This window comes from Muntiacus reevesi, chromosome X (genome assembly GCF_963930625.1).
Source record: "Muntiacus reevesi chromosome X, mMunRee1.1, whole genome shotgun sequence".
Classification (NCBI taxonomy): Eukaryota; Metazoa; Chordata; class Mammalia; order Artiodactyla; family Cervidae; genus Muntiacus; species Muntiacus reevesi.
Window position 1 is genome coordinate 76,559,066 of NC_089271.1, and position 26,582 is coordinate 76,585,647.

At 37.1% G+C, this 26,582-nt stretch overlaps 1 protein-coding gene and 1 non-coding gene across 2 annotated transcripts in view; one reads left to right on the plus strand and one right to left on the minus strand.

Annotated features, from left to right (window-relative positions):
* The window catches only part of DACH2 (dachshund family transcription factor 2), a 791,610-nt gene that overhangs the window by 300,474 nt on the left and 464,554 nt on the right, over positions 1 to 26,582 (plus strand). The window lies entirely within an intron of this gene.
* LOC136154867 (U6 spliceosomal RNA) lies at positions 6,614 to 6,720 on the minus strand. Its single transcript, XR_010660573.1, has one exon. It is a non-coding gene; the product is annotated as a U6 spliceosomal RNA (small nuclear RNA).

Here is a 26,582-nt window from a genome sequence, read left to right on the forward strand (position 1 = left end):
AGTATCCTAGGGGCAATAGCAATTAAGTGGCAGAGACCATAGGAGAGATTTAAAATGGGAGACTTACAGACAATACAGTTAAAGTGGGGGGAAAAAAAAGTTTGTGAAGCTATCATGTTCAGCAGTTTAGGATTTTCCCTGGGTCATTGGTTTTCCAAAGTGTCTTTCAAGCACTTTCCTTACTGGCTTACACAGAATTGCAGAAATACTTCTAAGTTTCCCAATTCTGTCTCAGAATTTTAAATGTTCTATTTCATATAGGATTTTGTTCAAATTAAAACAACAACAACAACTCTTATAGGTAGAAGGACCACTGATAAGTAAATGAGTAAATGCACTAAAAAAAATTGCTGTTGAGGGAAAGTAGCAATGAAGGGAGAAATACCGAGGACCTGAACTAAGGAAAATTCAATAGATTAAAAAAGAGATTCAGAGCTGCTTCATAATTAGAATTATTCACACTTGATACTTGATGAAAATAGAGAGTGAGAAGATGAAGTCTAGGATGAATCATGTTATAAGTTGGATGATAATGTCATTAGCTAAGATAGAGAATTTAGGAAGAGACTTAGGCTTTGGGGATTAGATAATAATTTTTTAGACTTTAAATATTTGTAAGCAAATTCTGATACAAGAAGAAAGCAGACCTTCACATATAAATGAATATAGAGGGGATAACATATTATCCCCTGAAATATATTATCATGGATGCTTAATAAATCTATTTCTTGACTTAAAACACATTCAGTTCAGTTTAGTTCAGTCGATCATTTGTGTCTGACTCTTTGCGACCCCATGAACTGCAGCATGTCAGGCTTCCCTGTCCATCACCAACTCCGAGAGTTTACTCAAACTCATGTCCATTGAGTCGGTGATGCCACCCAACCATCTCGTCCTCTGTTGTCCCCTTCTCCTTCCGCCTTCAATCTTGCCCAGCATCAGGGTCTTTTCCAATGAGTCAGTTCTTTGCATCAGGTGGCCAAAGTATTGGAGTTTCAGCTTCAGCATCATTCCTTCCAATGAATATTCAGGACTGATTTCCTTTAGGATTGATTGGTTTGATCTCCTTGCAGTCCAAGGAACTCTCAAGAGTCTTCTCCAACACCACAGTTTAAAATAATCAATTCTTCAGTGCTCAGCTTTCTTTATAGTCCAACTTTCACATCCATACATGACTATTGGAAAAAAACATAACTTTGACTAATGGACCTTTGTTGGCAAAGTTATGTCTCTGATTTTTTTTTTCATTTATTTTTATTAGTTGGAGGCTAATTACTTTAAAATATTGTAGTGGTTTTTGTCATACATTGACATGAATCAGTCATGGATTTACATGTATTCCCCATCCCAATCCCCCCTCCCACCTCCCTCTCTACCCGATCGCTCTGGGTCTTCCCAGTGCACCAGGCCCGAGCACTTGTCTCGTGCATCCAACCTGGGCTGGTGATTTGTTTCACCATAGATATTATACATGTTTCGATGCTGTTCTCTCGAAACATCCCACCGTCGCCTTCTGATTTTTAAAGCACATTGACAGAGCCTGAAATCAGTTCAGTTCAGTTGCTCAGTCATGTCTGATTCTTTGCAACCCCATGAATTGCAGCACACCAGGCCTCCCTGTCTATCACCAACTCCCGGAGTCTACCCAAACCCGTGTCCATTGAGTTGGTGATGCCATCCAGCCATCTCATCCTCTGTTGTCCCCTTCTCCTCCTGCCCCCAATCCTTTCCAGCATTGGGGTCTTTTCCAATGAGTCAACTCTTCACATGAGGTGGCCAAAGTTTCAGCTTCAGCATCAGTCCTTCCAATGAACACCCAGGACTGATCTCCTTAAGGATGGATTGGTTGGATCTTCTTGCAGTCCAAGGGACTCTCAAGAGCCTTCTCCAACACCACAGTTCAAAAGCATCAATTCTTTGGCACTCAGCTTTCTTTGTAGTCCAACTTTCACATCCATACATGACTACTGGAAAAATCATAGCCTTGACTAGAACCATATAAGTAATTAGATCTATGTCCTGATCAAAGATGTGTCCTGTGTAGATGAAAGAAAACAAAGGATTTTATAATTGCCTTGAAAGTAATGTACTCATGTAAACTTTGGTACCTTATTTGTTGAGAAAAACCTGTAATATATATTAAGTTTCTATTATGCACCATACATGGGTGCTTTATATGTACTTCATTTAATCTTCATAGTAGGTTTATGAATACTGTCTTCATTTTTCAAGTAAATAATACATGGCTCAGTGTATTTACATTAATTGCTTAAGATTTCAAAGCAATTGAGTGACAAAACTGGGTTTCAAACTCAGGTCTTTTAAAGTCCAGGGCCAATACTTTTATCTCCTCATCATGATGTCTTATAGTGCATGTTAAAATCTAGTTTGAGGTATTAATCTGCTCCTAATTTACTTGGCATGTATGCTTCAACTCCTCCAAGATAATGGAGGCTCCTTCCTTGGGTTAAAACCTTGACCTTCCTTCCTACAACTTGAATTTACCACAGTGAGAAACTCTGGGGAGAAAAAGACTCCTCAATTCAAAACCCTTTGCTTGTACCTAGAAAGAGATGATAGAGATAGATAAAGGATTAAGTAGGAAAAGGCATGAATACTTCTGTCTAAATGGCAGACAGTAGAAAATCATTAAATAGGGGGAGGAAGAGGAGTCTGCACAACTCTGTAGTAATTTATTTTCTTAGAATACATTAGTTTATTTTACATGCTTAAGGACATCCTACTCAACTATAAGCATATAAGAAAAAAAAAAGCTCTATGAACCAAATAGAGAGAATTCTGGGATTATACATTATTTTGCATTAGACACACCATTTCACCCCTCCATTAGCAAAGATAATTGAGATAAAATCAGTTCTCAATTTAGCTATCAGCAAATATCATATTTGATATTATACTTACTATTCATTGCAAGCTTAATTTTCATTAATTTATTTAAATATACTTTTGAAGAATTCAGTTGATATTAATATGGTGTGTTATGGGTTGAGAATTATCTTTTTTCTCAAATGATTATTAAAATGATTTCCAATAAGGTTTCAGGTCCTTAAGTCTCAACATTTTTTGTAAAGAGAGATAATATTTTACAGCTGTGTATAATTTTGCATATAACTGACTAATTATTGGTGAGTGTGCTGCTACCTTCTGTTTCAATGTTATATGTCTGGAGAACCTATTTTGAACCCTGCCTAAGTAAATGAAACTTGTTTTCCTTTTGTTTATATTGTTTATTTGCATTTGTAAGTTGAAAATGGGGTCTAAGGGTAACAAAATGCAGTGATCCCAATGTTTCTTTTTAAATATAGTGATGTTTTTTGTATATTATTTTGCTTTTAAATTGTTCCTTCCCAACAGTTGCAAGCAAAAACATGCAAGTGAAAAGGTTCACAAATGGTTAAGTCATCATGCTTAGATTTAAGAAGAGTTCTCTATTCATATAGCTTGACATGTAAATTCTTAAGAATGCAGAATAATATTGAATAATGTCAGGTATGCCATGTTGTTTTATCTGCTTAGCATATGGGTAATTTTTAAAATTTCTATTTTATATGACTTTATTCCTTTTTGATTTGTTTTCTTTTAATTTCAAATGTGTTTATTTTCCTCTTGGTCATATTTCCCCTATATAATAGAAACCAGTTCATTCAATCCCACTAATTAAAATTTTGAGATAATTCAGAGTCGCTATGCTAAAGTCTCTGATATTAATAAATGTATCTTATTTAGCCAATTAAAAGTATAAATAAAATGTGTTTGTATATATTGGTATTGAGTTACTAAAATACTTGGCTTTCTGCGTGACTCTAGTGATAAAGGATTCGATCCACCCGCCAATGCAGGAGACGTAAGAAATGCAGGCTCTATCCTTGGGTCAGGAAGATTCCCTGGAGTAAGAAAATAGCAATATGCTCCAGTATTCTTGCCTGGAAAATTCCATGGACAGAGGATCCTGTTGGGCTACAGTCCATGGGGGTTGCAAGGAGTTGGACACGACTGAGAACATTCTGCATTCCATATTCCATACTAAAATACTTGGGAAATTTAAATGTACTTAGGTATCTAAAAATTGCTTTAAATAATTTATTTCTATACAAAATAATTAACATACTAATTACTGATGATAATACTTTTTTCACTGAGATAGGATCCTTAGGAGGTATTCTTGACAATGTTTTCTGGTATTTCATTTAGAGAATATCTATATAACTATAGACCCAGAGATATAGTATCTATTAATATCTATCTATTGATTAATATCTATCTTTAGATAAAGATATATATGTATTTATGGTTTTCATTTAACATATAATATTTCTTGAACATCCATTATGGACCAAACAATATGAAAAAACATCACAACACATTAAAATTTTCTCAAATTTCATCCAACCTTTTACTGAGGTTGATGATGAAATTTAATTGTATTTTGCCTTCATATATTGCACTGCTGATAGTCTCATTTCATGTCTCTGTCTCTATTTTTATTGTACAATCTGTATCTTAATTCCCTGATAGGTCATTAGCATATACTAATTCTATTACCTAGTATTTTTTAAAAAATGTTTTTTGTTATAGAGGGGAAAAGGAAGGACTTTTATCCCCATCTTTCTCGGCAAAACTGCAAAAGTGTTAATATCCCTGAATCATATTCAAAGGATGGATTTGTCATATGTGCCTTTGAACTTCCCAAAAGATGACTACTCCCCTTTCCTTGGCTTATGAACTGGTTCAGACAGACAGATGCGGAATTTGGCCTGAGAGAGATTTAAACTGACACCTTACAAGGAAGTAATAAAGAGCTTCAAATGAAATTTCTAAGTGTTCATTTCTTAAAAGGTAGAAGATTCTTCAACTGTTTTCTTTTTTCTTTGAGTTCTATTGTGATAAAATATTTTTAGGGATTTCAGCTGCCATCCATGTTCCTGGGAAACTGAGCCCATGAATATCCAATCCAGTAATAGTAGCTTCAACAATCAACTCAGGATTGGCTGAGCTATAAGTAGAATCCTGCCAAATCTTCATAGTGATATATCAATTTTATGACATGATATAATGCCAGTTAACCTGATAGCATGATTGGAATCAGCTTCCCTTTACAAGTCATGTTTTATATAATTACTCAGTTTGATTGCTAAGAAGTGGTTATAAGTAGGACAGAGTGGTCCTAAGCCTTTTCTCTGTGAGTGTAACACAGGAGAAATCGATCTAGAAAGAAACAAACCAACCTTTTCAATGGTTAACTTAAAACATTTTTTTCCTATGACTATCTTTGACTTTTTCAATGATTAATATTGTCAAGCATTCTCCATGTCACACAAATGGTAACCGCTTTTATGTGAAAAATGGTAGTAACTATTATCTTTATTTCTCATGTGCCCAGGAAGAATCATTGGCCTGATAGGAGCCAGAGTTAAATGACTAATATTTTCTAATAGTTAGCTTAGACTTCATACAATTATGGTTTCTCTACTAACCAAAAGGTTAATTTTATCAGTTTAATAACAGGAACTTCATCCATTATTTTAGTTAAATATGACTTTCCAAATATTTTTATTTTAATATCTTTCATTTTATCTTTTATTTTATTATCTTTAATATATTTTTATCCTCTGTATAAACATCATAACCTAAAAAGTGTCCCCACCCACTTTTTTAGACTCCTACCAATTTTTGTACTGCCTTGAAGACTCATAGAGCAAAACCTATTGCTTATTTCCAATGTAGGTGGAGGGAAAAACTTGGAATTTAAGCAAACCTTGAAGGATTATGGTGATGATGATGATGATGATAAAAATGTATAGTGCTTTATAAACCACTCCCACATCTTTAAGGTGTGTCAGTGTGTATTGTTGTTGTTGGTTAGTTGCCAAGTTGTGTTTGGCTCTTTTTGCAACCCCAGGGACTGTAGCCTTCTGGGTTCCTCTCTTCATGGGCTGTCTCATGCAAGAATACTGGAGTGGGTTGACATTTCCTTCTCCAGGGGATCTTCCCGACCCAGGGATTGAACCCATGTCTCCTGCATTAGCAGGTGGATTCTTTACCACTGGGCCATTGAGGAAGTCTGTCTATGTGTATGCATGTAGCTAAACCTTAAGTTTTAAAAAGAATACTTTTCAAGGCCCATTCGTGTTTTCCCAATGGCAGGTTTTTATCCTTTTCTATGGCTGAGTAGTATTCCATTTTATATGTATAACACTTCTTCATTAATCATTCATCTATTGATAGGAACTTAGGGTGCTTCCATATCTTCGCTACTGTAAATAATGCTGCAATGAGCATAGGTGTGTAAATGTATATTCAAATTAGTGCTTTGTTTTGTTTGTATAAATATCCAGGAGTGGAATTACTGGATCATATGGTAGTTCTATTTTTAATTTTTTGAGGAAACTTCATAATTTTTCAATAATGGCCATATCAATTAATTCCCACCAACAGTGCATGGGGATTTGCTTTCTCCACAGCCTTGCCAATGCTTTTTATTTGTTGCCTTTTCAAAATAGCCATCCTGAGAGCTGTGAGTTGATACTTCATTGTGATTTTTTAAATTAAATTTACTAATTTTAATTGGAGGATAATTACTTTACAATATTGTAAAAATATGGACCGTTTCATGAACTTGCGTGTCATCCTTTGGCAAGGGCCATGCTAATCTTCTCTGTATCATTCCAATTTTAGTATATGTGCTGCCAAATTGAGCACTTCATTGTGGTTTTGATTTGATTAGTGATGATTAGTGATGTTGAGCATCTTTTCACATGCCTATCGGCAATCTGTATGTCTTCTTTTGGAAAAATGTCTATACAGATTTAATTGAATTGTTTGCTCTTTTGATGTGGAATTGTATGCAGTTTATTTTTGTGCGGCTATTAACTCCTTATCAGATATATCCTTTAAAAATATGTTCTCCCACTCAGTAGGTGGCCTTTATGATTTGTTGATAGTTCCCTTCACTGTCCAAAAAATTTTTGGTTTGATGTAGTCCCATGTGTTTATTTTTGCTTTTATTTCCTTTGCCCAAAGAGATATATCCAAAAAGTATTATTAAACCCAGGGTCAAGGAGCTTATTGCCTGTTTTCTTCAATGAGTTTTATGGTTTCAGGTCCTACATTTAAGATGTCAATCCATTATGAGTTTACTTTTGTGCATGGTTTGAGATAGTAATCCAGTTTATTTAGCAAGTAACTGTTCAGTTTCACAACAGTATTTTTTGAACAGGTTGTCTTTTCCCCATTTTATATTCATACTGTCTCTGTTAGATTAATTGATCATAAGTGTGTGAGTTTATTTCTGGGCTCACTATTCTGTACATTGATCTATGTGTCTGTATTTGTGCCAGTACCCTACAGTTTGGATTACTCTACAGTTTCATAGCATAGTTTGAAATCAGGAGCATGAATATCTCTAGTTTTTCACTTTTCCCTCACTGTTATATTAGCTCTTTGGGTTCATTTGTGGTTCTACACAAATTTTAGAATTTCTGTTCTAATTCAAGTTGTAGAATTATTTTTTCTACTTCTATGAAAATGCCATTGGTATTTTGATAGAGACTGCATTGAATCTGTAGATTGTCTTGGGTAGTGTGGTCATTTTAGAAATATTAATTCTTCCAGTCCATGAACATGGTATATCTTTCCTCGTGTGTGTGTGTGTGTGTGTGTGTGTGTGTGATCTTCAGTTTTGTTCATCAGTGCCTTATAGTTTTCAGTAAACAGGTCTTTTCCTTCTTAGTTAGATTTATTCCATAGAATTTTATTCCTTTAGAAGTGATTGTAAAAGGGATTGTTTTCTTAATTTCTCTTTCTGATAGTTCATTTTTAGTGCCTAAAAATGCAGCAGATTTATATATATATTAATTGTATATCCTGCAAATTTACTGAATATTTGATGAATTCCAGTACTTTGCTCCCTGGAGTAGTACTTTGCTGGTGTCTTTAGAATTTTCTGTGTATAGTATCATGCCTTTAGGGTCTTTAAGATTTTCTATGTATGTATAGTATCATGCCATATGCATAATAACAATGACAATTTTATTTCTTCCTTTCCAATGTGAATTCCATCTTCTTCTTCTTTTTTTTCTGGTTGGTGTGGCTAGGACTTCCAATACTATGTTGAATAAAAGTGGTGAGAGTGGGCATCCTTGTCTTGTTCCTGATTTTAGAGGAAATATTTTCAGTTTTTCACAGTTGAGTATGATGTTGACACAGTTGACAAGCTGTGAGCTTGTCATATAAGGTTTTTATTATGTCAAATTATGTTTCCTCTATACTCACTTTGTATAATTCTTATCATAAATGGATATTGATTTAAAAAAATTATTTTATTGAAATTTAGTGGTTTTACAATGTTTGTGTGTTTCTACTGTTTATCTTATGTATCACACATTCCTTTGCATATTATTTTCCATTATGATTAATCACAGGATATTGAATATGGTTCCTTTTGCTATACAACAGGACCTTGTTATTTGGATGTCGAATCATATCAAAAGCTTTTTCTGCATCGATTGAGATGATTATATGATTTTTATTTTTCAATTTGTTAATATGGTGTATGTTATTGGGTGATTTGCATATATTGACCCATCCTTGTATCCCTGGGATGAATCCCACTTGAGCAGAGTATGTGATCCTCTTGCTGTGTTGTTGAATTTGGTTTGCTAGTATTTTGTTGAGGGTATTTGCATCTATGTTCATAAGTGGTATTGGCCTGTAATTTCCTTTTTTGTGTGATGTCTTTGTCAGATTTTGGTATCACTGTAATGCTGGTCTCATAAAATGAGATTTTAAGCATTCCTACCTCAACAGTGTTTTGGAATAGTTTGAGAAGGATAAGTGGTAAACCTTCCTTATGTTATGTTTTTTGTTTATTTTTGTCTTTATTTTCATTACTCTAGGAAGTGGATCAAAAAAGATCTTGCTGTGATTTTGTTAGAATGTTCTGCGTGTTTTTTCCTCTAAAAGTTTTATATGTCTCATCTTACATTTAAATTTAATCCATTTTAAGTTTACTTTTGTTTATGGTTTTAGACAATGTTCTAACTTCATTCTTTTACGTGTAGTTGTCCTTTTTTGCCAGCACCACTTATTAAAGAGACTGTCTTTTCTTCATTGTATGTTCTTGCTTCCTTTGCCGTATATTAGGTGACCATATGTGCATGTGTTTATCTCTGGACTTTCTATCCTGTTCCACTGATCTATATTTCTGTTTTTGTGCCAGTAACATGTTATCTTGATTACTGTAACTTTGTGGTATAGTCTGAAGTCAGGGGGCCTGAATCCTCCAGCTCCTTTTTTCTATCTCAAGATTGCTTTGGTTATTCAGGGTCCTTTGTATTTCCATAAAAATTGTACAATTATTTTGTTCTAATTCTGTGAAAAATGCTATTGATAATTTTATAGAGATTGCATTGAATCTGTACGTTGCTTTGGGTGGTATAGTCATTTTGACAATATCTATCCTTCCAATCCAGAAACATGGTATACCTCTCCAGAGATTTCAGTGCCATCTTTAATTTCTTTCATTAGCATCTCACAGTTTTCCAACTACAGATCTTTTGCCTCATTATGTAGATTTATTCTTATTTATTTTATTCTTTTTTGATGTAACAGTAAGTGGGGTTGTTTCCTTGATTTCTCTTTCTGATCTTTCATTCTTAGTGTACAGGAATGCAAGCTGCTGCTAAATCACTTCAGTCTTGCCCAACCCTGTGTGACCCCATAGCTGGCAGCCCACCAGGCTCCCCTGTCCCTGGGATTCTCCAGGCAAGAACACTGGAGTGGGTTGCCATTTCATCCAATGCATAAAAGTTGAAAAGTGAAAGTGAAGTTGCTCAGTTGTGTCCGACACTTAACGACCCCACAGACTGCAGCCTACCAGGCTCCTCTGTCCATGGGATTTTCCAGGAAAGAGTACTGGAGTGGGTTGCCATTGCCTTCTCTGATAGGAATGCAAGAGATTTTTGCATATTAATTTTGTATCCTGCAACTTTACCAAATTCATTGATAAGCTCTAGTAGTTTTCTGAGAGCATGTTTAGGATATTCTCTGTATAATATCATGTCATCTGAAAACAGTGACCGTTTTAATCCCTTTCTAATTTGGATTCGTTTTAATCATTTTCCTTCTATCATTGCCATGGCTAAGACTTCCAAAACCATGTTGAATAATACTGGTGAGAGTGGACATCATCCTCTTGTTCCTAATTTTAGAGAAAATGCTTTCAAGTAGTTCACTGTTTGGGAATGACATTTGCTGTGGGTTTTTTTTTTTTTTTTTTTTTGGTATATGGCCTTTATTTTGTTGAGGTATGTTCCCTCTATGCCCACTTTATGGAGTGTTTTTTTTTTTTAATTGTAAATGGGTGTTGAATTTTGGCAAAAGCTTCTTCTGCATCTGTTGAGCTGATCATAGGTTTTTATTATTTGATTTGTTAATATGGTGTATTGCATTGATTGATTTAAGTATGTTGAATCCTTGCATCCCAGGGTTAAATCCCATTTGATCATGGTGTATAATCCTTTTAATGTGTTCTTGGATTTGGTTAGCTAATATTTTGTTAATAATTTTTGTGTCTATGTTCATCAGTAATATTGACCTAAAATTTTCTCTTCTTTTGTTGACATCTTTGTCTCGTTTTGGTATACTACTACTAATAAATAGCTTCAATCATGTGCGACTCTGTGAGAACCTATGGACTGTAACCTGACAGCCTCCTCTGTCCAAGGGATTCTACAGGCAAAAATACTGGAGTGGGTTTCCATTTCCTCCTCCAGGAGACCCTCCTGACCCAGGGATCAAACCCAAGTCTCCTGCATTGCAGGCAGATTCTTTACCATCTGAACCACCTGGGAAACCTTCCACATGGAAGGTTTGGGTATAATTCTTCCTTAAATGTTTGTTAGAATTCACTTGTGAAGACATCTGGTCCTGGAATTTTGTTTGCTTTTTGTTACTGTCAGATTCTATTAGAAAGATGGTAATGATAACCCTATATGCAAAACAGAAAAAGAGACACAGATGTACAGAACAGACTTTTGGACTCTGTGGGAGAAGGCGAGGGTGGGATGTTTCTTTTATTACTTTTAATTGATTTATTTGTATTTTCTATTTCTTCCTGGATTACTCTTGGGGGATTGTACATTTCTGGGAAATTCCTATGAACTTATTTCTTATAGTTTTTCTGCTTTATTTGTATATAATTTTATAGTAATCTAACATTATCCTTTGTATTTCTGTGGTGTCAGTTGTATCTTCTCTTTCATTGATAATTTTATTGATATCAGCTCTCTTTTTTTCTTGATGAGTATGTCTAAAATTTATCAGTTCTGTTTATATTTTCAGACTTAGTTCTAACTTTCATTGATCATTTATATTTATTTAGCCTCTATTTCTGCTCTGATCTTTATTATTTCTTTCCTTTGTTTAACTTTGTGTTATGTTTGCTCTTCTTTTCTTGTTACTTTAGGTGTAAGTTTGGGATATTTGATATGTTTCATGTTTCTTGAATTAGGTTGGTTTGTTATATAGTTCCTTTATGAACTGCTTTTACCTGCCTCTGCTTTTGTCCATGCTTTTTGTATTGTTGTGTTATCATTTCTATTTGTCTCCAGGTATTTTTAAAAATTTTTTCTTTGATTCCTTCAGTAATGGTTGTTTAGTAGCATACTGTGTAACCTCCTCATATTTGTATTTTTTTTGTAGTCTTTTGTCCTTGAAGATGATTTCTAGTCTTATAGTATTGTGGCCAGAAAAGATACTTTATGTATTTTCAGAGTTGTTGAATTTAATGAGACATTTTGTGGACTAACACATGATCTGACCTGGAGAATATTCCATGTGTATGTGAAAAAAAATGTGTACTTTTGGGTGGAATAGTCTCTATATATTTGTTAAGTCCATCTGGTCTAATGTGTCTTTTAAGACAAGTCTTCCTATATTTAAGACCAGTGTTTCCTTATTGATTTACTTTCTGGATGTGTCTATTGATGAAGTAAGGGTATTAAAGGCTCCTACTTTTACTGTACTTTCAGTTTCTCACATTATGTCTGTTAATATTTGCTTTATGTGATTGCATGTTCCTTTGCTGGGTACAGATATACTTAAAAAATGTTGTATCATCAATGCCTTGATCATTATGCAATGTCCATCTTGTTTCTCATTACAATCTTTGTTTTAAAGCCTATTTTGATTTATATAAGTAATGCTACCTTGGCTTTCTTTTAATTCCCATTTGCTGTAATAACTTTTTCTATTTCCTTACTTTCAGTGTGTGTGTTTTTAGATCTGAAATAAATCTCTTATACACAGCATATATATGAATCTTCTTTTGTATCCATGTAGCCACTTTGTGAGGAAATCAACAAATTAATCTGAAATGCAGTACTAGGGTGCAATCTCAAAAACTATAGAATAATCTTGGATCATTTACAAGAAAAAGCATTCAATGTGACAGTCATCTGGGTCTATGCCCCAACAACTGATGCAGAAGAAACTGAAGTTGCTTGGGTCTATGAAGACCTATAAGATCTTCTAGAACTAACAACAAAAAAGATGTCCTTTTCAACGTAGGGGATTGGAATGCAAAAGTAGGAAGTCAAGAGATACCTGAAATAACAGGCAAGTTTGGCCTTGGAGAAAAAATTTAAGCAGGGCAAGATCTAATAGAGTTTTGTGAAGAGAAAGCACTGGTCATAGTAAACACCCTCTTCCAACAAGAGATGACTCTACACATAGAAATCACCAGATGGTCAATATTGAAATCAGATAAATTATGCTCTTTGCAGACAAAGATGGAGAAGCTATATACAGTCAGCAAAAACAAGACTTGGAGCTGACTGGTTCAGATCATGAGATCCTTATTGCAAAATTCAGGCATAAATTGAAGAAAATATGGAAAAGCAGTAGGCCATTCAGGTATGATCTAAATCAATCTGTTATGATTATAAGTAGAGGTGATGAAGAGAATCAAGGGATAAGATCTGGATAGACAGAGTGCCTGAAGAACTATGGACAGCAGTTTGTAACATTTTGCAGGAGGCAGTGACCAAAACCATCACAAGGTAAAAGAAATGCAAGAAAGCAAGTGGTCATCTGAGGAGACTTTACTAATAGGTGAGGAAAGAAGCAAAGCAAAAGGCAAGGGAGAAAGGGAAAGATATACCCAAATGAATGCATAGTTACAGAGATTAACAAGGTAAATAAGAAGGCCTTCTTAAATGAACAATGCAAGGAAATAGAGGGAAACAAGAAAAGGAAAAACTAGAGGTCTCTTCAAGAAAATTTGAGACATCAAGGGAACATTTCATACAAGCATGGGCATGAAAAAGGACAGAAACAGTAAAGACCTAGCAGAAACAGAAAAGATTAAGACGAGGTGGCAAGAATACGCAAAATAACTATACAGAAAGGTCTTAATGATTTGGATAACCATGATGGTGTGGTTACTCAACTGGAGCCGGACATCCTGGCCTGTGCACTCAAGTGGACCTTAAGAAGCATTACTACAAAACTAGTGGTAGTGATGGAATTCAGCTGAGCTATTTAAAATCCTAAAAGATGATGCTGTTAAAGCACTCCTCTCAATATGTCAGCAAATTGGAAAACTCAGCAGTGGCTACGGGACTGGAAAAGTTCAGATTACATTCCAATCCCCCAAAAAGGCAATGCCAAAGAATGTTCAAGCTACTGTACAATTGTGCTTATTTCATAATGCTAGCAAGGTTATGCTCAAAATCGTTCAGGCTAGGCTTCAGAATTACATGAACTAAGAACTTTCAGATGTTCAAGTTGGGTCAGAGGAAGAGGCAGAGGAACCAGAGATCAAATTGCCAACATTTGCTGACTCATGGGGAAAGCAGGGGAGTTCCACAAAAATATACTGATTTCTGCTTCATTGACTATGCTAAAGCCTTTGACTTTGGGGATCACAACAAACTGGAAAATTCTTAAAGAGATGGGAGTAACAGACCAACTTACCTGTCTCCTGAGTAACCTATATGTGGGTCCAAAAGCAACAGACATAGAACAACTGACTGGTTCAAAACTGAGAAAGGGGTACAATAGGCTGTATATTTTCTCCCTTCTTATGTAGCTTATATGCAGAGTACCTCATCCGAAATGCCAGTCTGAATGAATCACAAGCTGGGATCAAGATTTCCAGTAGAAATAGAAACCACCTCAGATATGCAGATGCTACGACTCTAATGGAAGAAAGTAAAGAGTAACTAAAGAGCCTCTTGAAGAGCATGAAAGAAGAGAGTGAAAAAACTGGCTTGAAACTCAACATTAAAAAAAACTAAGATCTTGGCATACAGTCTCATCAGTTCATCACAAACAGAAGGGGAAAAAGTGGAAGCAGTGACTGATTTTCCTTTCTTGGGTTCCAAAATCACTGGATCCATGAAATAAAAAGATGCTTGCTCCTTGGTAGGAAAGCTATGATAAATCTAGAAAACATATTAAAAAGAAGCGACATTACCTTACCAACAAAAATCTGTATAGTCGAAGCTTTTTTTTTTTTTTTTTTTTTTAGTTGTCATGTATGAGTGTGAGAGTTGGATCATAAACTAATGTAAGCACCAAAAAAATAATGTTTTCAAATTGTGGTGCTGGAGAAATTCTTGACAGTCCCTTGGACTGCAAGGAGAACAAACCAGTCAATCTTAAAGGAGTCAACCCTGAATATTCATTGAAAGAACTGAAGCTGAGGCGAGGCTTCAATTCTTTGGCCACCCTATAGGAAAAGTCGATTCATTGAAAATGTTCCTGATGCTGGGAAAGATTGAAGACAAAAGAGGAGGGGGCGGCAGAGGATGAGATGGTTAGATACTATCACCGATGCAATAAACATGAATTTGAGCAAATTCCAGGAGATAGTAAAAAAAGAGGAGCCTGCATGCTGCAGTCTGCACCATGTGTGGTAAATTGCTTCAGTTGTGTCTGACCCTTTGCATCCCTATGGACTGTAGCCCACCAGGCTCCTCTATCCATGGAATTCTGTAGGCAAGAATACTGGAGTGGGGTGTCATGTCTTCCTTCAGAGGATTTTCCCAACCCAGGGATTGAACCTGCATCTCCTGTGACTTCTGCATCTCAGGCAGATTTTTTACTGCTGAGCCACCCAGAAAACCCATGCTGCAGTCCATGGGGCTGCAAAGAGTTGGACACAACTTAGTGACTAAACAGTAACAACAACTGAATATTTGTCTGTACTTGTGATATTTTTCCTTTCTTAATTGTCATATTTCTATCTATGTCCTTTTGTTTTTAACTTAGAGAGGTCTGTTTATTTCTTGCAAAGATGCTGTAAACCTTTTATTCTCTCCATCAAATCTGAATAAAATCTTTGTTGTATCGATGCTCAAAATCCTTCAAGCTAGGCTCAACAGTACGTGACCCGAAAATTCCACATGCATAAGCTGGATTTAGAAAAGGCAGAGGAACCAGAGATCACATTGCCATAAGCTGGAAGGGAATTCTACAAAAATATATACTTCTGCTCCACTGACTATGTTAAAAGCCTTTGCCTGGGTAGATCACAACAAAATATGGAAAATTCTTAAAGATTGGAATATCAGACCATCTTACCTACCTCCTGAGAAATCTGTATACAGGTCAAGAAGCAACAGTTAGAACTGGACATGGAACAACAGACTGGTCCCAAATAGGAAAAGGAATACGTCAAGTCTGTATATTGTCACCCTGCTTATTTAACTTATATGCAGAGTACATCATGTGAAATGCCAGGCTGGATGAAGCACAAGCTGGAATCAAGATTGCTGGGAGGAATATCAATAACCTCAGATATGCAGATGACACCACCCTTATAGCAGAAGGTGAAGAGGAACTAAAGAACCTCTTGATGAAGGTGGAAGAGCAGAGTGAAAAAACTGCCTTAAAACTCAACATTCAAAAAACTAAGATCATGGCATCCAGTCCCATCACTTCATGGGAAATAGATGGGAAAACAGTTGAAACCATGACAGATTTTATTTTCTTGGGCTCTAAAAGCACTGCAGATGGTGACTGCAGTCATGAAATTAAAAGACACATGCTCCTTGGAAGAAAAACTATGACCACACTAGACAGTGTATTTAAAAGCAGAGGCATTACTTTGCCAACAAAGGTCCATATAGTCAAAGCTATGGTCTTTCCAGTAGTCATATACAGATGTGAGAGTTGGACCTTAAAGAAGGTTGAGTACCGAAGAATTGATGCTTTCAATCTGTGATACTGGAGAACACTCTTGAGAGTCCCTTGGGCTGCCAGGAGATCAAATCAGTCCATCCTAAAGGAGAGCAAGCCTGGATAATCATTGGAGGGACTGATGCTGAGTCTGAAACTCCAATACTTTGGCCACCTGATTCAAAGAGCCATCTCACTGGAAAAGACGCTGATGCTGGGGAATATTGAAGGCAAGAGGAGAAGGACACGATAGAGGGTGAGATGGTTGGATGCCATTACCGATTCAATGGATATGAGTGTGAGCAAACTCTGAGACATTGTGAAGGACAGGGAAGACTGGTGTGCTGCTCTCCATTGGGTTGCAGAGTCAGTTATGACTTAGTGACTGAACAATAATTCATATTTGTAGATTTTCCTTTTCATATGTGCAAATATCATGCCACTCCCTCTGGTCTTTAGATTTCCTATTATGGTCATTTCCTTGTATATACTTCCTGGTTTTCCCTTGATTCCATTTAGTATTCTATTTATTTTTGTACTATTTTAATTACAAAATGTCTTGGTGTTGTGTGATTTCACTCGTATTGGAGTCTGAATAAAGACACAAAAAATAAAAACAAATTTACAGTTATAGAGAACAGATTAATTGTTACTAGAGGGGAAATGGCATGGGGGGGTGCAAAATGGGTGAAGGTGGTCAACTGTAAGTTGATGGTTGGCTTGTGTTGGTAATCACTTCTTAGTATACACAGATCTTGAATTATAGTTTTGTGTACATTAAATTTATATAATAATTAAAATAATGACTTTCAAATATTTCTTCATTTGATACCTCAACAATTCTGTAAGCTTAACATTAATATTACTTATTAACAAATGAAGAAAATGGATGTTCAAGAATTTAAATGACTTGCCCCAAATCTTAGAGATAGTATTGAGTGGAGTCAGAATTTTAAAGTCCAGGTCTTTTGACCATTAATACCATAATTTTACAATCACACTGAGTTATACTACCTCTCAAGCAAAAACTTGGCATTGGAAATTGAGGTTATAAATCTTTAGGATCATAACAGAATTGCTTAAATTAAATATGATAGGCTGTCTTGTGTTTTGGAAGTAGGAAATTCTTGGAAAAATCCATGTAATTCACTTTTGGTTATTGTATAATTTCAATATATTAAAGTTTTGATCTTTTCCTTTCCTTTTTTTGAACACTCTTATAGAAGTTTACAGTGAGGGCAGATATTACAATTAGATGTGGCTGTATTTTCTCTTTTCAAAAAGTACAAAGATAATCTTTTGAATGACTGTGCTCAGTCACTTAGTCAAGTCTGACTCTTTGCAGCCACATGAACTGTAGCTTACAAGGTTCCTCTGTCCATAGAATTTTCCAGGCAAGAATACTGGAGTGGATTACTGTTTTATACTCCAGGGGATCTTTCTAACCCAGGGATTTAACTTGTTTCTTGCAGCACCTGAATTGCAGGCAGATTCTTTACTAGTGCACCACCTGGGAAGCACCTTTTAAATGATTGCAACTTACTTTTCATGTAGAAAATGATAACAGCTCTAAATTGTTTCTTGTGATAATTCTTGAGTTAATTGCTTTGATATATCTGGCTAATGATTAATATGATTATGTTAATGACAAATAGACATGTTGCCAAACTCTAATAGTATGGCTATAATGCTCCTCCAAATTTACAGTTCTAGCTTTCCACTGTGTTGAAAGGATTGTTATTGTGATAATTGACGTATTGCACATTGCCCCTGCTTTCCATTTGGTCAATACTCAAATCATCCCCAAATGATAGATCTCATAAAAATCACATCATCACAAGTCAAACCTAGTGGACTACAGAAAGATACAATTAGTCTCTTCAGGGCCCATCCCCCAACCTAGTCTTCCCCATCATAGGCAACTTACATGAAATGAAATACACAACTCTTCACCTACTACATAGGTCACTCTTTCATTGTCTGCTCTTTATGCTGGCTTGTTTCTTCCCAAGGAAGAAAGATTACATTTAAGTAGCAGAATAAAACTTCCCATTGTACAATATGCCTGACAGATGATAATCTGCCTAGTTACAACTTTATTTTATTGGAGGCAGTGGATGGCTGTATTGAAACAACCCATTATACTAAAGCATGTAGTTAAGTTAATAAAAGAAATTCTGTTTAGTTACTGAAAATATACTTGTATTAATCATTCAAGAAACCCTACAGAGCAAAATGTCCTTTTCACCATAGGGGACTGGAATGAAAATTAAGAAAGTCAAGAGAAACCTGGAGTAACAGGCACATTTGACTTTGGAGTACAAAATGAGGCATGGCAAAGGCTAACAGAGTTATGCCAAGACAACATACTGGTCACAAAAAACACACTCTTCCAACAACATAAGAGAAGACTCTACACAAGGACATCACCAGATGGTCAATACCGAAATCAGATTGATTGTATTCTTTGCAGACAAAGATGGAGAAGCTCTCTATACAGTCTGCAAAAACAAGACTGGGAGCTGACTGTGGCTCAGATAATGAACTCCTTATTGCAAAATTCAGACTGAAATTGAAGGAAGTAGGGGAAACCACTATGACTCAGGTATGATATAAATTATATCCCTTACGATTATACAGTGGAAATGACAATAGATCCAAAGGATTAGATCTAATAGACTGCCTGAAGAACTATGGACGGAGGTTTGTAACGTTGTACAGTGGGTGGGGATCAAGACCATCCCCAAGAAAAAGAAATACAAAAAGGCAAAACAGCTGTCTGAGGAGGCCTTACAAATACCTCAGAAAAGAAATGAAAGGAAAGGAGAAAAGAAAGATATACCCATCTGAATGCAGAGTTCCAAAGAATAGCAAGGAGAGATAAGAAAGCCTTCTTAAGTGATCAATGCAAAGAAGTAGAGGATAACAAAGGAATGGGGAAGACTAGAGATCTCTTCAAGAAAATTAGAAAAATCAAAGGAAGATTTCATGTAAAGATGGGCACAAGAAAGGACAGAAATGGTATGGACCTAACAGAAGCAGAAAGAAGATCTTAAGAAGAGGTGGCAAGAATACACAGAAGAACTATACAAAAAATATCTTCATGACCCAGATAACCACGATGGTGTGATCATTCATCTACAGTCAGACATCCTGGAATGTAAAGTCAAGTGGGCCTTAGGAAATGAGGAACAAAGCTAGTGGAGATGATGGAATTCCAGCTAAGCTAATTCAAAGCTTAAAAGATGATGCTGTGAAAGTGCTGTACTCAATATGCCAGCAAACGTGGAACACCCAGCAGTGGCCAGAGGACTAGAAAAGTCAGTTTTCATTCCAACCACAAAGAAGGGCAATGCCAAAGAATATTCAAACTATCACACAATTGCACTCATCTCACATGTTAGCAATGTAATGCTGAAAATTCTCCAAGCTAATCTTCAACAGTACACAAACTGAGGACTTCCAGATGTTCAAGTTGGATTTAGAAAAGGCAGAGGAAACAGTGATCAAATTGCCAACATCCATTGTATCATAGAAAAAGCGAGAGAATTCCAGAAAAAGCATCTAATACTGCCTCATTCAGTTCAGTCCAGTCACTCAGTCATGTCCAAATCTTTGTGACCCCATGGACTGCAACATGCAAGGCTTGCCTGTCCATCTACTTCCTACTTCTGCCTCACTGACTATGCTAATGCCTTTGACTTTGTGGATCACAACAAACTGTGGAAAATTCTTAAAGAGATGGAAATACCAAATCACCTCACTTGCCACCTGAGAAACCTGTATGCAGGTCAAGTAGCAACAGTTAAAACCAGATATGGAACAGCATACTGGTTCCAAATTGGAAAAGGGGTGGGTACAGGCTGCATATTGTCACCCTGTTTATTTAACTTATATGCAGAGTACATCATATGAAATGCCGGGCTGGATGAAGCTACAAGCTGGAATCAAGATTGCCGGGAGAAATATCAATAACCTCAGATATGCAGATGACACCACCCTTATGGCAGAAGGTGAAGAGGAAATAAAGAAACTATGGATAAAGGTGGAAGAGGAGAGTTAAAAAACTGGCTTAAAGCTCAACATTCATAAAACTAAGATCATGGCATCCAGTGCCATCACTTTGTGGCACATAGATGGGGAAACAATGGAAACAGTGACAGACTTTATTTTCTAGGGTTACAAAATCACCGCAGATGGTGTCTGCAGACTTGAAATTAAAAGATATTTGCTCCTTGGGAGAAAAGCTCTGATTAACTTAGACAGCATACTGAAAAGCAGAGACATTAGTTTGCTGACAAAGGTCTATATAGCCAAAGCTATGGTTTTTTCAGTAGTCATATATGGATGTGAGAGTTGGGCCATGGAGAAGGCTGAGAACCAAAGAATTGATACTTGAGAGCTGTGATGTTGGAGAAGACTCTTGAGAGTCCCTTGTACTGCAAGGAGATCAAACCAGTCAATCCTAAGGGAAATCAGTCCTGAATATTCATTTGAATGACTGGTGCTGACCTTCAAGCTCCAATATTTGGCCACCTGATCACTTCATGGCAAATAGATGGGGAAACAGTGGTGACTTTATAATTTTGGGCTCTAAAATCACTGAAGATGGTGATTTCAGCTATGAAGTTAAGGCACTTACTCTTTGGAAGGAGTTATGACCAACCTAGACAGCATATTATAAAGCAGAGACATTACTTTGTCCACAAAGATCCATCTAGTCAAGGCTATGGTTTTTCCAGCAGTCATGTATGGATGTGAGAGTTGGACTATAAAGAAAGCTGAGTGCCAAAGAATTGATGCTTTTGTTCTGTGGTGTTGGAAAAGACTCTTGAGAGTCCCTTGGACTGCAAGGATATCTAACCAGTCCATCCTAAAGGATATCAGTCCTGGGTGTTCATTGGAAGGACTGATGTTGAAGCTGAAACTCCAATACTTTGGCCACCTGATATGAAGAACTGACTCATTTGAAAAGACTCTGATGCTGAGAAAGATTGAGGGCAGGAGAAGAAGGGGACGACAGAGGATGAGACCGTTGGATGGCATCACCAGCTCAATGGACATGGGTTTGGGTAGACGCTGGCAGTTGGTGATGGACAGGGAGACCTGCTGTGCTGTGGTTCATGGGGTCGCAGGGAGTCGGACACGACTGAATGACTGAACTGAACTGAACTGATGTGAAGAGCCAACTCATTGTAAAAGACCCTGATGCTGGTAAAAATTGAAGACAGAATGATAAGGGAACGACGGAGGATGAGATGTTTGGATGGCATCACTGACTCAATGGGCGTGAGTTTGAGCAACTCTGGGAGATTGTAAAAGACAGGAATGCCTGGCGTGATGCAATCCATGGGATTTCAAAGAGTAGGACATGACTGAGAGACTGAACAACAACAAAACAAATCAAAATACATTTCTTTTTTTTTTCAATTAAATAATTTATCAGTAATAAGATTTGGCCTCTGTAAACATCACAGTTATTTAGTGATCAGAAATGAGCAGCAAAAAAATTGTCTTGATACCTGATTTCCACAGAGTTGGGGGAAACAAAATCTCCAGTCTTGAAAGGGACAAAAAAAATCTTGTTGTGCATCAAGATCCAGAGGAAAGGAGCAAGGACCCCACAGGACACTGAACCAGAACTGCCTACTAGTTTTGGAAAACCTCCTATGGAGTTGTGGGTTGGCAGGTGCTTACCACAGGGATGGGGGCACTGGAAGCAGCAGGCTGGGAAGGTCCCAGTGTTCATAAACTCTTTTGGATTTCACCAGTAACCCTACCATAGAACCCATAGACACTAGGAATGGTTTGCCCCAGGCCAAACAGCTACTAGGGAGGGAGTGCAACATACTCATCAGCAAATAATTGGGTTAAAGTTTTAATGATCAAGGCCCTGCCCACCAGAGCAAGGACCAGTTTTTTCCATAACCAGTCCCTCCCATCAGGAAGTGTATAGAAGCCTCTTAGCCTCATCCATCATAGGGTAGACAGAAGAAGCACAGTTCCATAGGAGCTAAAACAGAAACCATGTTACAGAAAGTTAATCAACATGAAATAGCATAAAATTATGTCCCAGATGAAGAGACAAGATAAAACCTCAGAAAAACAACTGAATGAAGTGGAGATAGGCAGCTTCCCAGAAAAAGAATTCAGGATAATGATAGTGAAGATTATCCATGATCTCAGGAAAACAATGGAGATAATGCAACAATTGTTTGCCAAAGACCTACAGGAACTAATGACTAAACAAACAGAGATTAAAAATACACTAGAAGGAATCAATAGCAGAATAACTGAGGCAGAAGAACAGATAAATAACCTGGAGGAGAGAATGGTGGGAATCACTGCCCCAGAACATAATATAGAAAAAAAGAATGAAAAGAATTGAAGACAGCCTGAAACCCCTGGGACAATATTAACCATACTAACATTTGCATTATAGGGGTTTCAGAGAAGAAAGAGAGAAAGTATTTGAGAAAATATTTGAAGCGATAATAGCTGAAACTCTTGCTTTTTCAATGATTCAGCGGATATTGGCAATTTGATCTCTGGTTGCTCTGTCTTTTGTAAATCCAGCTTGAACATCTGGAAGTTCATGGTTCATGTACTGTTGAAGCCTGGCTTGGAAAATTTTGAGCATTACTTTGCTAGCATGTGAGATGACTGCAATTGTGTGGTAGTTAGAACATTCTTTGGCATTACCCTTCTTTGGAAATGGAATGAAAACTGATCATTTCCAGTCCTGTGGCCACTGTTGAGTTTTCCACGTTTGCTGACATACTGAGTACAGCACTTCTACAGCATCATATTTTAGGATTTGAAATAGCTCAACTGGGATTCCATCACCTCCAGAGGCTTTGTTCATAGTGATGCTTCCTAAAAGCCCACTTGACTTACCATTCCAGGATGTCTGGCTCTAGGTGAGTGATCACACCATTGTGGTTATCTGGGTCATGAAGATCTTTTTTGTATAGCTCTTCTGTGTATTCTTTCCACCTCGTCTTAAGATTTTTCTGCTTCTGTTACGTCCATACCATTTCTTTCCTTTATTGTGCCCATATTGTTATGAAGCGTTCCCTTGGTATCTCTAATTTTCTTGCAGAGATCTCTAGTCTTTCCTATTCTGTTGTTTTCCTCTATTTCTTCGCATTGATCACTTAGGGAGGCTTTCTTATCTCTCTTTGCTATTCTTTGGAACTCTGCATTCAGATGGGTATATCTTTCTTTTTCTCCTTTGCCTTTCCCTTCTCTTCTTTTCTGAACTATTTGTAAGGCCTCCTCAGACAACCGTTTTGCCTTTTTGTATTTCTTTTTCTTGGGGATGGTCTTGATCCCTGCCTCCTGTACAAGGTCACAATCCTGCATCCATAGTTCTTCAGGCACTCTATCAGACCTAATCACTTGAATTTATTAATCACTTCCACTGTATAATGGTAAGGGATATGATTAGGTCATACCTGAATGGTCTAGTAGTTTTCCTTACTTTCTTCAATTTCAGTCTGAATTTTGCAATAAGGAGTTCATGATCTGAGCCACCGTCAGCTCCCAGTCTTGTTTTTGCAGGCTCTATAGAACTTCTCCATCTTTGTCTGCAAAGAATATAATTAATCTGATTTTGGTATTGACCATCTGGTGATGTCCGTGTGTAGAGTCTTCTCTTGTGTTGTTGCAAGACAGGTTTTGCTATGACGAGTGTGTTCTCTTATCAGAACTCTGTTAGCCTTTGCCCTGCTTCATTTTATACTCCAAGGCCAAATTCGCCTGTTACTCCAGGTATCTCTTGACTTCCTACTTTTGCATTCCAGTCCCCTATAATGAAAAGGACATCTTTTTTTGTGTGTTAGTTCTAGAAGGTCTTGTAGGACTTCATAGAACCATTCAACTTCAGCTTATTTACCGGTATGGCTTGGGGCATAGACTTGGATTACTGTGATGTTGAATTGCCTTGGGAAAGAACAGAGATCATTCTGTCATTTTTGAGATTGCACCCAAGAACTGCCTTTCAGACTCTTTTGTTGACTATGAGGGCTACCCCATTTTTTCTAAGCGATTCTTGCCGACGTTACTATACATTATGGTCATCTGAGTTAAATTCACCCATTCCAGTCCATTTTAGTTCACTGATTCCTGAAATGTCGATATTTACTCTTGCCATCTCCTTTGACCACTTCCAATCTACCTTTATTCATGGACCTAACATACCAGGTTCCTATGGAATATTGTTCCTTATAGCATTGAACTTTACTTCCATCACCAGTCACATCCACAACTGGGCATTGTTTTTGCTTTGGCTCCATCTCTTCTTTCTTTCTGGAGTTATTTCTCCACTCTTCTCCAGTAGCATACTGGGCACCTACTGCCCTGGGAAGTTCATCTTTCAGTGTCCTATCTTTTTGCCTTTTCATACTGTTCATGGCGTTCTCAAGGCAAGAATATTGAAGTAGTTTGCCATTCCCGTCTCCAGTGGACCACATTTTGTCAGAATTATCCATCATGTCCAGTCTGTCTTGGGTGGCCCTACACGGCATTGCTCATAGTTTTCATTGAATTAGACAAGGATGTGGTTCATGTCACCAGTTTGGTTAGTTTTCTGTGATTGCAGTTTTCATTCTGTCTCTCCTCTAATGGATACGAATAACAGGCTTACAGACAATTCCTGATGGGAGAGACTGAGTGTGGTGAAAACTGGGTCTTGTTTTGATGGGCAGGGCCATGCTCAGTAAATCTTTAATCCAATTTTCTGTTGTTTGACCTGAGACCAATCTATGGTGAAGGTAAAGAATATAATGGGGACCTCCTTCAAAAGGTCCTGTGCCTGCACTTCCACACTCAGTGCCCCCGACCCTGCAGCAGGTTTAAATTGCCAACATCCGTTGGATCATCAAAAAAGCAAAAGAGTTCCAGAAAAAAAAAACATCTGTTTCTGCTTTATTGACTACACAAATCGTCTGACGTGTGGATCACAACCAACTGTGGAAAATTTTTCAAGCGATGGGAATATCAGGCCACCTCACCTGCCTCCTGAGAAATTGGTATGCAGGTCAAGTAGCAACAGTTAGAACTTTACATGGAACAACAGACTGGTTCCAAATCGGGAAAGGAGTATGTCATGGCTGTATATTGTAACTTATTTGCAGAATACATCATGTGAAATGCCTAGCTGGATGAAGCACAAGCTGACATCAAGATTGCAAGGAGAAATATCAATAACCTCAGATGTGCAGATGACACCACCCTTATGGCAGAAAGGAAGAAGAGCTAAAGAACCTCTTGATGAAAGTGTAAGAGGAGAGTGAAAAAGTTGGCTAAAAACTCATTATTCAGAAAACGAAGATCATGACATCTGGTCCCATCATCACTTCATGGCAAACATATGGGGAAACAATGAAAACAGTGAGAGACTTTATTTTCCTGGGCTCCAAAATCACTTCAGATGGTGACTATAGTCATGAAATTAAAGGGCACTTGCTTTTGGGGAGAAAAGCTATGAACAAACTAGACAGCATATTAAAAAACAGAAACATGACTTTGCCAACAAAGGTCCATATAGTCAAAGCTATAGTTTTCCAGTAGTCATGTATGGATGTGAGAGTTGGAGTATAAAGACAGCTTAGTACTGAATAATTGATGATTTTGAATTGTGGTGTTGGAGGAGTCTCTTTAGAATCCCTTGGTCTGCAAGGAGATCAAACTATTCAATTCTAAAGGAAATCAGTCCTGAATATTCCTTGGAAGGACTGATGTTGAGGCTGAAACTCCAATTCTTTGGCCATCTGATGTGAAGAGTTGAGTCATTGGAAAATACCTTGATGATGGGAAAGATTGAAGGCAGGAAGATAAGGGGACAACAGAGGATGAGATGGTTGGATGGCATCAGAGACTCAGTGGACATGAATTTGAGCAAGTTTCATTAGTTGGTGCTGGAGAGGGAAGCCGGACATGCTGCAGTCCATGGGGTTGGAAAGAGTCGGACACGACTGAGTGAATGAACAGAACTGAATAGCTGAAAACTTCCCTCACATGTGTAAGGAAATAGTCAGCCAGGTCCAGAAAACACAGAGTCCCAGGAAGGATAAACCCAAGGAGGAAAACACCATGACACGCTGTAATCAAACTGACAAAAATTAAAGACAAAGATAAACTATTAAAAGCAGCAAGAGAGTGTTCTAGTTTCATTCTTTTACAAGTGGTTGACCAGTTTTTCCCCCACCACTTGTTGAAGAGGTTGTCTTTTTTTCCATTGTACATCCTTGCCTCCTTTGTCAAAGATAAGGTGTCCATAGGTTTGTGGATATGTCTCTGGGCTTTCTATTCTGTTCCATTGATCTATATTTCTATCTTTGTGCCAGTACCATACTGTCTTGATTACTGTGGCTTTG